Consider the following 17,386-nt stretch of genomic DNA (forward strand, 5'->3'; position numbering starts at 1 on the left):
AAGTAAATATAATAAATATATAAGATAATATAGTTAATATATTTAGTGAAATGCTCATTTCTGAAGTGAACTAACATGTGGACACTAAATGACTTGCCTGAGGTAAATGTAATTCTATATATATATATATATATGTATGTGTGTGTGTGTACATTCATATTGTTACATGGTACTTACATTTGAAGTACAGTACCTGGATGTAATTACTTTACAGATCATGCAAATCTGACAATATGGTTTTGAAGAACAACATTTACAATATGTACATTATATAAAATGATTAATTTTATAATATGAATCACAAACGGAATCAGAATCAGTAAATGCATAAGACAAAAAATTGTAATGTAAAGTGGGAAAAAATTCTTAGCATTGTGTATTTGGGGAAGAATTTGTGTATCACTGTATCCTTCTGTACTGTAAATGAATTGCATCATTTAAATTTGATAAGAAACTGGATAGATGGATGGATGGATGGATGGATGGATGGATGGATGGATGGATGGATGGATGGATGGATGGATGGATGGAAGGAACAAACACTGCTTTCTTCAGGATGTTAATTCAAACGTTGCATCTACAAACTAATAGACATGAATAGGGATGGGGTCTCTTAAGCTGTCTTTGTAATTATGGTCAGTGATTAAAATGCACCTCAACCATAATTTTGCATAAAAACATCAGTCTCAGAGAATACAGACATTTGGCTTGAAAGTATGTTTGTCCGTGCGTTCCATGCATGTACACACATGTGTCCGCTGGCATACTCTGTACGGGTAGCATTGTGTAACTTGAGATCAGGGCATGCTTTATACATGCAGAAATCTGGACACATTTACAGACCCAGCTGCACACACAACAAAACCAGCACCCAGCTGCAGACATGAGTCCAGACTGTCTCTCTCTCTCTCTCTCTCTCTCTCTCTCTCATGCCCCGGGTCTTTCTGCCCTGCACCCACTCCTGACGCATGTCCTGGGGCCACAGGCTTGTTGTAATGCTAATAACTCTGCTGAACAGAAAAAGAGAGAGAAATGTTAAATGTTGTTTGCAGTCAGGAACAGAAAAGGCACAGAAAGACGACCATTAGACACCGCAATTAATTACAAGCATGTGATATTAAATGAGTCACATGACAATAGGATTAATTTTCACATGTTACATGAAGAATGTTCACACTGTTCTTTTCTATACAAATGAATGGCAACGGTTGCTGTCAAGTTCCAAAAAGATACAAAAGCACATAAAAAGCACAGTTAAATTATAATAGTATTATAAAAGTATATATGATGAGAGCTATGACAAAATAGAAGATTATCAGTAATTAACTCTTTCTCCGCCAGCGTTTTTTTTTTTTACGATTTAGTTATGATTTATATGCTGTTTAATATTTGATGATCGCATTAGCTTACATGAGCATAAGCAAAGCTTTTATCAGTTGTTTCTGCCTCTTCTTCACCTGTGTTCAGAGTTTCTGTACTCTTGGGATGTATATATATATATATATATATATATATATATATATATATATATATATATATAATTTTATATATTTTTTTTATTTTATTTATTTATTTATTTATTTTTTTCACTCAAAAGGACACAAGAGATTCACAAACTGCCTACAGAGACACACCATCCCCTCAAACTAAAGCTGTAGTTAATATTGAAAAATATTTTTTCTATGGAACACCAAACATAAGCAGAATGTTAATGCTGTCGTTTAATTGTGAGACTGGTTAGTCCAAACAGCATTTTAGTGCCTAAAATCTCTGCAGTGTCTGCAGAACTGAACAGAACTGCAAAATAAAACATTGTTTCCAAAGCAGCTTTCTGAATATGTCCTCCTTCAGCCACTGATCAAACAAACAGATTGTCCTGCCCTCAATGTACGCCATTGGTCGAGTCAGTGTTGTTGCATAAATGCTAGACGGGATGGGAATTTTTATGCTGCCACAGTATTTATAGTTAAAAAAAACAACAACAACTAAACTATGAATAGCTTATTTACAGCTGTCTCTGCATATTAAGCTGGGAGAGGAGAAAGTATTTTAATACCGGAAAAGTGAAAAAGTACTTTGGCTTCAGTCTTCAGCTAAACTAAACTGGTTGTCAGTGTTTGCTGAACATACAGGTTCTCATGGACCGTGCTTATTTAGACATATCCATCATTTAAAAGCTTTCTAATAAATTATCCTATTTAGTGATATACATCTGTTGGCATCAAGCAGGGACACTAAAGAGTTGTCTTCACTGGCTGTCCAAATAAATGACTTGGCAACTAGCCAGCCGAGAGTGACACGTGTGTATTTGATGAAGCTGAATTTGTTTACCAGGTGAGTGCTTTATTTTTTGCCACACACTTTTGGATAATTGGCAAAAGGGATAATTTTCAGGACCAATCAGAGGTGCGTTTCCCATTCAACCACGATGCATCGCTGTAGAAACTAGTCACGAGCTCACCGTCGCATCTCTGTCATTTGAAACTTGCTATTTGACTGTTGTTAATGATTTCACATGCAGGTAGTGGAGTAATAATGATTCAAGATTGCAATTAATCTATAATATAATTTTACTTATAGTTAATTTACATAAACAACAGAAAGCTATACTCCTGGGTTCCCTGTACGCATCTATGCACATGCGCATTTCTCAAAAACAGCAATGACTGTTGCCATGCTAAAATATATAGATTAGAATCTAGATATATTTAAATGGGATGGAACGTTCCAACCGTGTAAGTTTATGACGCTATTTACGAATATTTGTTGGAACTATGGTTTTGGGAAATGCCAAAATGTTCAACTATGTTGGTAGCAACAGAACTTGCGACCACAGTTTGCTAATGATAGTTTTGGGAAACGCACCCCTAAACAATAAAATGCATAGATCAATAGGTCAACAAAAATATAGACAAGACAGAACCTTTTCTTAATGAACTAGATTTTTTTAAAATAATTTTTTTAATTTAACATGTATTTAACCAAAATTCCCAAGATTAAAGCATTTTCCCAAGGGAAACCTGGCACCATTACAGTGACAAAATGATACAATTCAAAAACAGACACAGAAGACAAAAAATAAAACACATTTAACTCTTTCCCCGCCATTGATAGAATTTTCTGGCTTTCTTTGTTTTCACTGTTATATGGTAGGGGCCACTATTACACATCTTCTGAATGAGTATTGAAACTCCGGATCAAAACACAGGAAAAGAAGAAGCAGAAACAAGCAATATCATATGTAAGCAGTTGCATATGTAAGATCATCAACATTAAACAGCATTTAAAGCAAAACTGCCTAATGTTACTGAATGAAATGTCGACCCAGGATGAGCTATAGGATTGTGCAAGCATTAATCCAGGGATACACTGCACGATTTTGGCCATTCCAGATGAAAGATTGCCATCGTGAAACAATTGCGGCGATTTCTGTGATCGTGGCTCTAAATCGGTGGTTCTATGTCGTACAGTGAGAGAGGTTCAAAGACGGCCGTTTTCCTGGTATTGTGACCAAAGATAGCCTACGATCATTTTTTGACAGTGTCAGAAATTCAGCATGATCAACGCACAGTTGACCCTACGTCTACTGACCAGCCAATAAAAATGCGAAATGGCGCAAAACTTAAAGGTTCTTTAAGCGATCCTGAGCGGAGTAACTTCCTGTTGACGTTCGAAGTGTTGTCAAACAAAACAGAGGCTAGTTAGACCCTCCCTCCTCCTCATCCTCCCCCTCCCCTCTGTGCTTCCTGAAACAGTCATGAACGCGCATTTAAAATCATACTTGCCAGTTACTGGCTGGAGCATGTTTATTATCTTTCGTGGTCCAGACTGCACCAGTTTGTTTTTGTTGCCGTTTATGGAGCTTGTACAGAGGCCGCGTTTTTTTACAGTGTGTTCAGGGGACAGGCAGCTAGCGGATAGTGAGGAGATGTTTGCTGTATGTGACAAAAAAAATGTTTGGTCTAAAAATGTGTGAGATCGCTTAGAGCGCCTTTAAAACTGCTTACCTCAAGCTCTTTTCCCTTCTTCTTTTGCCACTTCCTTTTTTTTCAGCATACATAAAAACGTCTCGGTTACATATGTAACCCTCGTTCCCTGAAGGAGGGAATGGAGACGTACGTCAGTAGTGACCGACGAATTGGGATATCGCTTAGAGAGCCCTATCATCTTCGTGTAAACTAAAACAAGCCAATGGAATTGGCGTGCGATATTTGCATAATGCGCACCGCCCCCGACAGGTGTACATAAATAGGAAGCAGATGCAATCGCACTCTGTTTTTCGCTGAGGAGACAACTGGTGTCCGCACTACAGCGAGGGTACAGAAACTGTGGCGACGGGACGTACGTCTCCGTTCCCTCCTTCAGGGAACGAGGGTTACATACGTAACCGAGACGTTCCCTTTAAGTCGGTCACGTTCGACGTACGTCAGTAGTGACCGACGAATTGGGATCCCAACTAAAGCGCCACAGTTACGAAACCCCTTCCAGTGCCCAGCACAAGCTCAGCCGCCCATAGCACCGGCTGGCGGTGAAGGGGGCGAGCTTACACCGAGAGAGTCTACTGCTGTCTAACCAATACCCACTAAGTAAACTAGACACACTGGGGAAGCGAACCCGTGAGGGACGCTGCGGAGACCACTACCTACCCAATGGGGGAGGAGTTTACGTGGGAAATACACACATGGACTGGCCCGGGGGGCAGTACGCATATGGAGTCCCTGGGATGGCTCCACCTGGTAGGGGGAGACTCATCTGACAGGTGACAGCAGAGCTGGCTCTGCTAAGGGAAAGACACGGACTCGGCCCGTAGGGAGTTTTAAACCGTGGAAAATACACATATGGGACCGCTCACGTAGAGGGGTCACGACATATGGGCCCCAGCCAACAGACAGCGTCAGCGACGGATGTAGGCCTGGCATCAGACACTCCGCAATGTCCGAGCCGAAGGGGGAGGCGGAGGAACTCGACAGGGTTTGCCAAGCGGGGAACACGACTGGAGTGAAAGTATGCACGTATCCGGCCAGTGGCGGGAATGGCACTGCAAGCCGACACTTAGAGTGGGTACAACACGTCTACCGACTAGTGGATGCGAGTACACGTGAGGATACCGGCTCTACACGTAGGCTATAAAACCTAGCGAACGTGTTTGGTGTCGCCCAGCCCGCAGCTCTACAGATATCTGTCAGCGAGGCGCCATGAGCCAGCGCCCAGGAAGAGGCCACCCCTCTGGTGGAGTGGGCTCTCAACCCGAGCGGGCAAGGCACGCCCTGGGATTCGTACGCCAAGGCGATGGCATCCACTATTCAGTGGGCCATCCTCTGCTTGGAGACAGCCTTTCCCTTCTGCTGGCCTCCGTAACAGATGAAGAGCTGATCTGAGGTCCTGAAGCTTCGCGTTCTATCCACGTAAACGCGCAGAGCGCGGACGGGACAGAGCAAAGCTAGGGCTGGGTCTGCCTCCTCCGAGGGCAGCGCTTGCAGGTTCACTACCTGATCTCTGAAGGGAGTGGTAGGAACCTTGGGCACGTATCCAGGCCGGGGTCTCAGGATGACGTGAGAATCACCGGGCCCGAATTCTAGGCACGTTTCGTCGACCGAAAATGCATGCAGATCCCCTACCCTCTTCAGGGAAGCCAATGCAACCAGAAGAACCGTCTTAAGAGACATTAGTTTCAGGTCGACTGATTGCAAAGGTTCAAAGGGATGACCCCGGAGAGCTGTGAGAACCAGGGTCAAATCCCAAGAGGGTACGGAGGAAGGGCGAGGAGGATTGAGTTTCCTGGCCCCCCTCAGGAATCTGACGATCAGATCGTGTTTCCCCAGGGACTTACCCTCAACTGCATGGTGATGTGCGGCAATAGCGGCAACATACACCTTGAGGGTGGAGGGAGACAGCCTTCGCTCCAACCCATCTTGCAGAAAGGAAAGCACGGATCCGACCGAACATGATCGGGGGTCCTCTCGGCGAGAGGCGCACCATTCGACGAACAGGTTCCACTTCAACGCATAGAGATTCCTAGTGGAAGGAGCTCTAGCGGAAGTGATGGTGTCTACGACCGCTTGCGGGAGATCACTCAGAACCTCCGCATCCCGTCCAGGGACCACACGTGGAGGTTCCACAGATCGGGACGCGGGTGCCACAGGGTGCCCCGTCTCTGAGTCAGGGGGTCCTTCCTCAGAGGAATCGGCCAGGGAGGTGCTGTCGCGAGGAGAATGAGGTCTGAGAACCATGTCCGAGTGGGCCAGTACGGAGCCACTAACAGAACCTGCTCCCCGTCCTCCCTGACCTTGCACATGAGTTGTGCGAGAAGGCTCACTGGTGGAAACGCATATTTGCGCAGACCCGGGGGCCAGCTGTGTGCCAGGGCATCCGTGCCGAGCGTGCCGCCGGTCAGGGAATAAAACCACTGGCAGAGGGCAGTTTCCGGGGAGGCAAACAGGACTACCTAGGCCTCGCCGAAATGCTGCCAAATAAGCTGGACCGCCTGGGGGTGGAGCCGCCACTCGCCCGCAAGTGGATGCTGCCGTGACAGCTCGTCGGCTGCACGGTTGAGCACACCTGAGACACGAGTGGCCCGAAGGGACCTCAGATCCTTCTGACTCCACAACAAGAGATGGCGGGCGAGTTGCGACATGCGACGGAAGCGTAGACCACCTTGACGGTTGGTGTACGCAACGGCCGCAGTGCTGTGTGAGCGGACTAGAACGTGCTTGCCTGACAACAGCTTCTTGAAGCGGGCCAGCGCAAGATGAACCGCTAGCAACTGGAGGCAATTGGTTTGCCAATGCAGCTGAGGCCCCGTCCAAAGACCTGTCACTGCATGCCCGTTGTACGTGGCCCCCCATCCCGTGGCAGAGGCATCTGTGGAGACCACAGCGTGCCTGGACACTCGTTCGAGGGGTACTCCGGCCCACAGGAACGAAGGGTCCAACCACCGGACAAGGGTGCGACGGCAGCTCGGTGTCACGGGGACACGGAGCGTGCCGCACTGCCATGCCCATCTCGGGACCCGGCCGCGGAGCCAGTGTTGAAGCGGTCTCATATGAAGCAATCCGAGCGGCGTTACCGCGGCTGCAGATGCCATATGCCCCAGGAGCCTCTGAAAATCTTTCAGTGGAGCCGCTGTCCTGCGTTTGAGCGAGCTCAGGCAGTTCAACACCGACTGGACGCGCGCCTCGGTGAGACGCGCAGTCCGTGCGACGAGTCTAGCTCGAGACCGAGACAAGAGATCCTCTGCCCGGGGGCAAGTTTGCTCTTGTCCCAGTTGACCTGAAGACCCAACCAACTGGGAGCTACAACCATGTCGGGTAGGACTTTGTACTGACATGCCCGACCCTCGAACGCAGACCGACCTAGGAAGGGTCTGTGTCGAGGCAGAATCGAGACATGAAAGTACGCGTCCTTCAGGTCTATTGCTGCAAACCAATCCTGGCCGTAGCCCACCGCCCTTTTTCGGTACAATGAAGTAGGGGCTGTAGAACCCCGACTTCATATCGGCTGGAGGGACCGGCTTGATTGTATCCTTCGCCAGGAGGACAGCAACCTCCACCCGGAGAACAGGTGCACTGTCCAACGACACCTGAGTGAAGTGGACAGCCCTGAAGACCGGGGGACGCCGGGCGAACTGAATCGCATAGCCGAGTCTGATAGTACGAATGAGCCAACTGGACAGGCTGGGGAGCACTATCCACGCTTCCAGACACTGAGCCAGCGGGACCAAAGGCACCACAGACGCACCGGGGGTGGGGCAGCAAGGCAGTGAGGGACCTGACTCGGACGGCTTGGGAGCGGCCCGGAGTGGGGTCGGACTCTGCGAGGCCTCAGTGTGCATGGGAGACGGCGCACGGGACGCGGTCTGCGCCATCACACTGCCGCCTGCTGGCGAATGGGGAGGGAGCTGTCAGCGGCGAGGCGGAGCCTGGCACACTGGCAGACACCCCTTGTTGTGACCTGGAGTTTGAGGAAACTGCTCTTTTTGTGGCAAAGTGGGTACCGCTGGACTCCGGAGAGCCAGCGGCGGTAGATGGACAGCCGCCACAAAATCCCCCCCGGCCCTCCTCCGGGGGTGGGAGAGCAGATGGAATACTCTCCCAAAGGGCAGGAACCTTCCGCTCCAGGTCGCCCGTCTCAGGGCCGAGTTTTCCCTGACCGCTTGCCACCTGGCTTGGCAGAGACGGGCTGGGCACCACGTCCGCGACCGGCACCCTACTGTTTGGCTGGTGTAGGCTGCTGCTTTGCCGACTTAGCAGGGGCGGAGGAAGACGCAGGCGGGCGCCCTCGGCGACGAGCGGGCTGAGGCTGAGCCACGGGCGGCTGGGTGGAGGCAGCAGCGGACCGCCGTGGCATGACATGTCTGATAGCCTCAGCCTGCTTCTGTGCAGCGGAGAACTGTTGGGCACAGCTCTCCACCGCGTCGCCGAAAAGGCCGACCGGAGACACGGGGGAATCCAGGAACCGATGTTTGTCGGTCTCCCTCATGTCTGCCAAGGTCAGCCAGAGGTGGCGTTGCTGGACTACCAGAGTAGACATCGCCTGGCCAACAGAACGCGCTGTCACCTTCGTTGCCCGGAGGGCAAAGTCAGTGGCAGCGCGCAGCTCCCCAAGCAGCTGTTGGTCAGGACCTTCCTGGGGCATCTGCGACAGCGCTTTTGCCTGATAGACCTGCAAAAGGGCCATCGCGTGCAGGGCAGAGGCAGCCTGCCCACAGGCACTGTAAGCTTTCTCAGTCAGACCGGCTGAGAATTCACAGGCCTGGGATGGGAGACGCGGCTCACCGCGCCAGCCAGCGGCCGTTGGACACAACTGCATCGCAACAGACCGCTCGACTGGCGGGATCCTCGCGTACCCCCTGGCTACCCCGCCGTCCAGGGAGGTGAAGGTGGACGAGGGACCAGGCCCTGTACGAGCCCCATACGGAGCTTGCCAAGACCTGGTCACCTCATCGTGTACTTCCGGGAAGAAAGGCATTGGGGCGGGACGCTGGATTTGACCAGCGCGACCCCCCCCCCCAAGTACCAATCGTCCAACCGAGATGGGCCGGGACAGGGTGGAGGGTTCCACTCAAGCCCGACGCACAGGGCGGCCCGGGAGAGCACAGCCGTGAGCTCGGGATCCGACTCGGGCAACGCTACCGTCCCGGGCGGCAGCATGTCCGAATCTTCCTCCCCCGAGAACTCAGGCTCACCTTCCGATGCAGCGATCGACATCCGATCCGCCGCCGGCACACCAAAGGTAACGGCTGGACAGTCCGTAGAGGGCCCAGCGGAAACCAACGGTGGCACGATGGGTTGCGGTGCTGATGAGGCGGCAGGGGCCCGAGGAGCGTTTCCGCTCGGCGGGGAAGCCCTGACCGTAATCCTCAGGTCACCCTTCCTATACAGCGCCGTACCGTCATTCCGGTTCCCGAGGCCGGAAAAAACGGTCGTACGCGGCATAGGAGAGGGGACCCCCGCTTCCTGAGACTTCAGGAAGGAGAGTCTCGACCTCAGCACCGCGATAGTCATGTTCCCGCAATGGGAACATGAACCATCCACAAAAGCTGCTTCAGCGTGCAGAATGCCCAAACACGAGATGCAACGATTGTGCCCATCAGCAGGGACCAGGGAACGACCGCACCCATCAACGCACAGACGAAATGATATACTGTCAGGGTTCGTCTGTAAAGCTCTTTTAGAAGGGGAAGTCAACTCACTCGTGCTGAAGCACCCAGGGAGCGACGCGATGTGTCAGGTACACCACTCCCTGACACACCGAGGAACCGGCCCAAATCGCTACACACACACACTCTTTGTGTTGCTGTGAAAACAGCAGTTTTAGAGCTTATAGCTCAGCTCCTCGGACACTCGCGACCTCGCTGAACGTGCCCTCTTCACCAGCACCGGTAGCTCGCTGTAAATCCTCTTCTGAGGCAATGTTTTAGAATAAAACAAACGAAGAAAGGAGTCTTCTAAACAGGACACCAGTGAATGGCTCCGAAGCGAAAGACAGAGTGCGATTGCATCTGCTTCCTATTTATGTACACCTGTCGGGGGCGGTGCGCATTATGCAAATATCGCACGGCAATTCCATTGGCTTGTTTTAGTTTACACGAAGATGATAGGGCTCTCTAAGCGATATCCCAATTCGTCGGTCACTACTGACGTACGTCGAACGTGACCGACTGAAAGGGAACTACAACTGCCAAAGTGAGATTCAACATGGTCTTTTTGTTTACCACTAGCACATGCTGATGATGTTTTATTCTACTATAGAAACTTGCATCATAGCCTACGAGTCAACAGGTGTCATCGTCATATATAATTATAGAAAGCAGAAGCTCTGTTCTTTCTTTTGATAAAAAAGAGAAAGCTCTCCAATGGTAACAAAATGATTAAGCTGTGATGTGCTCTGATGGTTCATGACCAGGGCGCAAAACAAGCAAAATCATTTCTTCAAAGCTCTGAGCAAATCCTGTAGAGTACCGAAAGGAGCGAGAATCAGCAATACAGTTAGTTGGCATCAAGCATGTCTACTTAGAGTTTTGCAATGATACAGCTTACCATTTGGAATAACCTCTGACCCTGTGGGGAAGCACTGTATGCTGTCTGCTGTCTACTGTAGGTGGGAAACTCACTAGAATTCAGCACAGACAGCTCACACAACAGAAAGGTGTGTAGTGTAGAGTTCAGTGTGCAGCTTCTACCCTGTATCGTCTGATGTGTGTTACTGCATAGAGACAGACACCAACTCACACCAAACCGATCCCACAGGAAAACATAACTATTGAATGAGGTGCCGATTTTGAATAAATGTATACGATGAAGTGAACTGGGGTGTAAACAGACCATACAAACTCATATAAATTAGCCACCAATTCGCCATAACGTAAAATAGTTACGAATTGATGTGAGATTGTGTTGGCTCACACACATTCATTAATGTGTTAACATGTACTGTATGCAGCCCTTCATAAACCTCCAGACACACAGAACATCCACATACGTCATTAATATCTCATGACTCTGCCATTTCCTACACAACTCCCATATAGGCAGGTCTGAAACTGATGTGACATCAGCGTCCACTGCCCTCCAATCTACAGCTCTGAGTGACAGTCATGATGTGTTATGCTGCTTAACAAGCTGACTAACATGTTTGAGAATGTTCCTCACAAGTTTAAGAGTCTCGTGGGTGGAGCACAACAAAAGTAATGTTGTAAAAAGCTATTTCATGGATGGTAACTCATATTATTACTGAAATCGGTAACATAGACAGTAAATTATGCATAATTACAAGCAACTAACCGGATAGCAAACCAATTTAATCCTAACCCATACATACAGTAGGTACATGTTGTTAATTGATATTACTCAGTACATAAATGTATAATTACATTGTAACATGGACACCTTAAAATTAAGTGTAACCATGAAGTCTTATTAGCGATTAGTTACAGTAGTTATAGTGATTAGTAACTAGTAATGGATTACTGCCCAACACTGTCTACCACCACATGACAATGACCTATGCCATTAAAAGTGAGGTCAGCTGCTTACCTTCACCCCACTAGCCATCAGAAATTTGTGTTTTATGTTGCATAACATGAAGCTCTTTCACGTAAACGTAATCTTGCGTGTTTTCCATGCATAGCAGTATGCTGGTAGGCCATTGTGATCAATCCAGTGTGGGGTAACAGCAGGATCTGCATTAAGGTACAGTATCTCACAGAAGTGAGTACACCCCTCACATTTTTGTAAATATTTTATTTTATACAACAGTTCTGTCTGGTTCTCAAATCTGATTGGCTGATAGCCATGCGATATTTCAGTGATAACAGCACTCCTACTGCCTTTTCACCATTTGTATCACTCCGCTTGAAGTGACTGTCATGGCGGCCGATCAAATCAACCGTAATTTTTACAAATACTACTTGTTGTACCACGAACTGTAGTTTTAATAGTTTTTTAGGCGAGAATGTAGTTGTTTAGACCTGAATTATGTGACTTATATTTAATAATAGCGCCTATTTTACAATTAGTTTTGACGGTTTCGGAGATGATAGCTCCAGAGCGCCAGCGGCCGTTCAGTGCTCGTGCACGTGCCGAGAACAGCTTAATCTCGGACAGTGCTTCTGGGACTTACCGCTGGCTCTTATAGTGGTTAAACACGAGACATAATTCAATTTGAGTACATAGAACGGGCAATCTTTGGTCTTATTAATCTATTATTTGTTCCAGAGCAAGTTGAATTGTGCTATGTTTAATTTGATAATAATTACCTTGTCATTTATAGCATATAGCATATTGGCTGCAACTAGACAGGATATTTCGGATAAGACTCTTCTCTGCTTCCTCTTCTTGCTCCCTTTAATTACATACCCTTTATAGACATAGTGTTGTTTTGAGTAAAGAAAATGCTTTACAATTTTTTTTTTCAAACATCAGATCTTTATTTACTTTGCATGGAACTTGACGAGATGTCCAAACTGTGTGCGCATTTCATTCACGAGGTGAGGTGGATTTATGAGGTTTGACTGACAGTTTGAGGATCAAATGGAGTTACAAAGTTTTGGCACAAGCTCTTTAAAATCCTCTTCATTCGTTAAATATTTGTAAAAACCCACATACAATCGTAAAGGGTGACCTATATCATTGTTTTTTTTTTTTTGTTTTTTTTTTAAATATTAAAACAAAAAATAGGAAATATAGAGATAGGCTACAAGGTGTAGCATTCATTTATTGTTTTTTAGGTTTTTTTTTTTTTTTGGCATTTTGGTAATTATCCACGGCACACTTGACAACCGTCACGGGCACAGTAGAGCTTTATGTTTGACTGAACAATTGTGTTTATTTGTTGTTCAATAAATATTATTTTATATAAATATGTCCATTAGTGCGTGATATGGATTGAATGAAAGTTACATTAATACGCCATTAGATTGCGGCAACACTTTACAGGTGAATGAGTCTGTCAGTCACTAGAGACTTTTAAATTGAAAGGAACTTTTGCAAAGGAAGTTGTTATAGCGCTGTGGTCATATGGACAAATGACAAATACAAGATCGCTTTCCTCAGCGGACATTCAAACAGATTTTATAATGGATATAATAGTATGGACATTGACTTGAATGAATGTTATGCAATATATCAGACAGGTAATAGCCTACTCTCAGGCGATCTCGCTCTCTCTCTCTCTCTCTCTCTCTCTCTAATACTGTACAAAATTCAATGAGTTTCAATGAAGCGACTCAACGTTCCTTCGTTACTAGTTCTAAAGTGACGTTTTAGAGTTAGTAACGGAGGCTTGGTCCAACTGTCAACTTGAGATTTGAATCCATGGAGGAAGGAAGTAGTGCTGCACAAAAGAGGGTTTTAAAGACACTCCGTTGTTCTTCTTATTTATTTACACACTCGTGCCGTCGAACTGTTGGATAAATGCAATATCACACTCGTAGCCGTGCGATATTGCTGTATATCAGCACGCTGTGATTACGGCGTGCTGACGAATCACAGCCGTGCTGATATACAGCCATATCGCATAGCTACTCGTGTGATATTGCTCATATATCTTTTCATGTGACAGCACTGAAGAAATGACACTTTGCTACAACGTAAAGTAGTGAGTGTACAGCTGTGTACATTTGCTGTCCCCTCAAAATAAATCAACACACAGCCATTAATGTCTAAACCGCTGGCCACAAAAGTGAGTACAACCCTAAGTGAAAATGTCCAAATTGGGCCCATTTTCTCTCCTTGGTGTCATGTGACTTGTTACAAGGTCTCAGGTGTGAATGGGGAGTAGGTGTGTTAAATTTGATGTTATTGCTCTCTCCCTCATACTGGTCACTGGAAGTTCAACATGGCACTTCATGACAAAGAACACTCTGAGGATCTGAAAAAAAGAATTGTTGCTCTACAAAAAGATGGTGTAGACTATAAGAAGTTTGCCAAGACCCTGAAACTGAGCGGTAGCACGGTGGCCAGCACCATACAGTGGTTTAACATGAGAGGTTCCACTCAGAACAGGCCTCGCCATGGTCGACCAAAGAAGTTGAGTGCACATGCTCAGGAAATAGACGTATGAGTGCTGCCAGCATTGCTGCAGAGGTCGAAAGGGTGGGAGGTCAGCCTGTCAGTGTCTGTGGGGCATCCTCAAATGGAAGGTGGAGGAGCGCAAGGTCTCTAACATCCACCAGCTCCGTGATGTTGTCATTGACGGAGTGGAAGAGGACTCCAGTGGCAACCTGTGAAGCTCTGGTGAACTCCATGCCCAAGAGGGTTAAGGCAGAGCTGGAAAATAATGGTGGCCACACAAAATATTGACACTTTGGGCCCAATTTTTTCACTTAGGGGTGTACTCACTTTTGTGGCCAGCAGTTTAGACAGTAATGAATGTGTACTGAGTTATTTTGAGGGGACAGCAAATTTACACTGTTATACAAGCTGTACACTCACTACTTTACATTGTAGCAAAGTGTCATGTTGTCACATGAAAAGATATAATAAAATATCTACAAAAATGTGAGGGGTGTACTCACTTCTGTGAGATACTGTAACAATACTTACACCCTGCTCGTGTATGTGCGTGTTTGCAGTGTTAGCCTAACAACTTATTTTTTAAATGCTACAGACTTTGCTTAATGTGTCACAACAATTTTGCCACAGTCTCCCAGAAAAGAAAATATGTAACTCAAATGGTGTATGGAAGTAATAAGATATTTTCTGTGGAATACAAAAGAACCACATGCAAAGTCCTATTACTGCAATCTAAAGCAAATAACCCTAGCTTTGATATTTCATATGAGGTATAATTGCCTCCAAATGAAATTCTACAGCTGAAGACCAGAAGAAATGTCATAATATTCCTTAATACCATGCTACGGATCATATTACCAAACTCTTTCGCTGAGCCCATTATTTTATCCTGACATGTATACTGTATCTAGCTCTGCCGCTAATATCCCTGCACCCATTGTACTATACTGTATGTTTTCAATCAATACATGTGAAATAAATGGCCTTCTTTTGAGCTAAAATATTCCTTAAACCAAGACTGATGTTGCAGATTTACTGATGTCACCCAGAGTGAAGTCATGTCATCATGTGAATGGGTGTGTTAGAGGGTCATAACCCAGCGTTTAAGGGGTTCACATGTGAGTGCTGATGTTCATGATGACATCAATGTTCACCCACCACCAGAGATGAGGCGCGTCAGCTGATGACTGCTAACTTATATTTGCATTTGACCTCTCAGCCATGTTTTCCGCTTCTGGTGTAAAGTTTGGCCTACTTTGCAGCTAATATGCAATTGGCAAGTGCCTCTTGAAAAAAAAACAAAAAAGGGTTTCAAAGTAGTGTATGATATACCAGTATTAGAAAGGTTTTGAGATACCCTGCTATTAAAAACAGTATTACACAATTTATCAGTACCGGTTCTTTAAGAATGACAGCATTCTAAACTTATATAATTGCCGTCAATGTGTGACAGCGACACTGAGTAAAATATATCCATGCAGTGCATGAGAAAATATAGCAAGGGGTATGTTTGATGTTTAAAAGAGTTATTAAGATCAATAGGCCTTGAAAAAAAGAGCTCAAAGCAATATTCGCACTGCCGGACTCAGGCATGAACAGTGCGTACCTTTCAGACAGCATGCAATCGCGAATTCAGTGCTCTTTCACATCTTATTGCGCTTCTATGATCAAAAATATGTTAAAATGCACGTTCTGCTCAGTATCCAAGCAAACACAGTCGGGTATGTTTTAAGTGAACGTAAACAGTTAAAGAAAACGGGTGCCTTCCAATGTAACTGTGTGTTCACACCGCCGGCGGCGAGAGCGTCAAAGCGACGCTAGTCATTCATTTTCAATGAGAGCCGGCGGCGAGCTCCGGCAAGAGCGGCGCGGCGCGTCTTGGACGGTGAGAGCGTCGAGGAGAGTTGAAATCAGGTTAACTTTATGGTAATGAGCTATGACGCGGTTCGGCGGCAACCAATTAGAATGTAGAGGTCCTCGCTTGAGAGGCTTCCGATTGGTTGACGCGACTTGTCATTTACTTTGGCTCTGCTTTGACCCTCCCGTCGGCGGCGGTTTGAACGAACAGTACAGCGTTGTTGGCAGGGCGGCCAAGGCGAATGTTGACGATCTTGCCGCCGGCGGTGTGAACGCACGGTAATGACTCCATGCGTCAGGTCTTAAAGTGACAACAGCCTAATAAACCTGCTGCTGTCTGTGTGATTAATGTGAAGCAAACAACAAAAGGAAAAGAGAAAATTACCCACTGCTTGACTGAATAATTTTAATCTATTTATTAAGAATCAATGTGAAGTTCATTTATAAAGTGAAGACTCTACAGTGTTAATTAATTGCTTAATGCTGCTGTTAAATCAACCTACTGTAGCCTACTTTATTTAATTTGTATCTTTCTTAAATTGTATTTGTCATATTGCTTGTAATTTGCCTATTTTATAGATAAATATAAAATAATTTAAAATATATTTTAAATACAATTAAAGGTGCAATACGTGTAATTTTCTGTCCGCTAGAGGTCACTATAGGTCTATTCAAAACGAGGTGTAGCTTGATGACGGCAAGTTTGAGCGTGAAATCTTGGGACATGTGGTCTTCACCTCACAACCTGTTGAAAAGAATCGGGATAGGACTCTGGAAGAAATCATGTTCATGTATGCGATTATTAACATTACTGTAATATGAAGCAGAGCAGGACCGAGTGTTGTAGGAGCTGAATGAGGCCGCTGGAGAGATTGTTAGCGAGAGACGAATGCAACATGCCACGAGCGAGCTTCTATAATGCCACAGTCGTCGACGCCGCTTCCACTTTTCTGGTAATGAGCATGAGGTAACGCAGCTCTGTTTATCATATTAGATACATTTGAGTGTGTTGAAATTGTTGTTATAACATTACTCTGTGCGTTCGCTCTGTGGCTGCTGTGAGACACATGTTTGAGACACATTGCAGTAAGATAGATCGATTTTAGAATGTCATATTAAATGCTGAATGGCTTGTGTTGATAAATGGCAGCATATTATTCAATTACTTTTACTGTTTTAGTTTTTTGCCTTGGTATCGCAATATTTTAGTCAGGTATCGTATATAAAAAAGTCATACATTTGGTATTGTCACAACACTATTTCAAAGATTATATCCTATAAAACAATTCAGAGACTAGTACTTCCTCAGAAGCGCTTATAGCAGACCTCTCTGTTTCAGCCATGGATCCAACAGTGCTTAAATTACCTTAAACAAATTTCAACATCTGTGTCTCAGGACTCTATATTTAGTTATCTGTCTTTGTGGACTTTATCAAAACCTTGAATAAACTATTTTTAAAATGTCTGCTCCTTGAGTTTCATTGTTATTAGTGACTGTTGCTGTTTTTGATCCAACA

This window comes from Chanodichthys erythropterus, chromosome 3, assembly GCF_024489055.1.
Source record: "Chanodichthys erythropterus isolate Z2021 chromosome 3, ASM2448905v1, whole genome shotgun sequence".
Lineage (NCBI taxonomy): Eukaryota > Metazoa > Chordata > Actinopteri > Cypriniformes > Xenocyprididae > Chanodichthys > Chanodichthys erythropterus.